The sequence below is a fragment of the Octodon degus genome, unplaced genomic scaffold, assembly GCF_000260255.1.
Source record: "Octodon degus isolate 3935 unplaced genomic scaffold, OctDeg1.0 scaffold00239, whole genome shotgun sequence".
NCBI lineage: Eukaryota > Metazoa > Chordata > Mammalia > Rodentia > Octodontidae > Octodon > Octodon degus.
Genome location: NW_004524815.1, coordinates 1,148,720 through 1,149,447, shown reverse-complemented (window position 1 = coordinate 1,149,447; position 728 = coordinate 1,148,720).

Below are 728 nucleotides of genomic sequence, written 5' to 3'. Positions count from 1 at the left end.
GCAGTTCTGGAGGCCAGCACGGTGTGCCAGGGGTTCCTGGGCTGGCATAGCATGTGGCACGGGAATTGAACCTGGGTCCTTGAGCTTGCCAGGCAGATGCTTAGACCACCAAACTATCTCCCAAGCCCATGTGTGGCATTCTTCAAGACAAGAGAGAGATGACCCTAAACATAATTCAGAGACCTTTAAAGAAAGTACCTTTCCTGTTGGTGGGGCTGCCAAGCACAGGGCAATGCCCCTGGGCCCTGTGGGGATGGGACCGCTGGCAGAGCACCAGTGGTGGCAAATCCCCGTCCCAACAGAACTGAGCATGGGGAGGGGCAGGCGCGGTCTGCCTGTGTGTGCTGTGCCCCCTTGGGCCGTGGAGGTGGCTTTTCCAGTCCAGAGGGTGTGACAGGCAGCGCCTGTGTCCTGTGGGTTTGTTTTTGGAAAGAAAACGTCTTTCCTGCGCCTGTCCTGGGAGCAAATCATTTGGTTTTTGCAGGTTTGTGGCTGGAGAAGACTTTTCCTTAGTACTGATTGTACCTCAGGTCTGACTCATATCCGAGTTAGGTGACATTCAGATGACATTTTGGACTTGTAGTTAATGCTGGATGGAACTAAGACTTTCAGAGTTTTTGGGAGAAGTGACTGTATTGTGTGAGAGTGAGAAAGGCTGTGAAGCTTCAGGGTCAGAAGAGAAATGGTCCAGGCTTCAGGCTGGGAGAAATAGATTTTCAGCCTCTGGA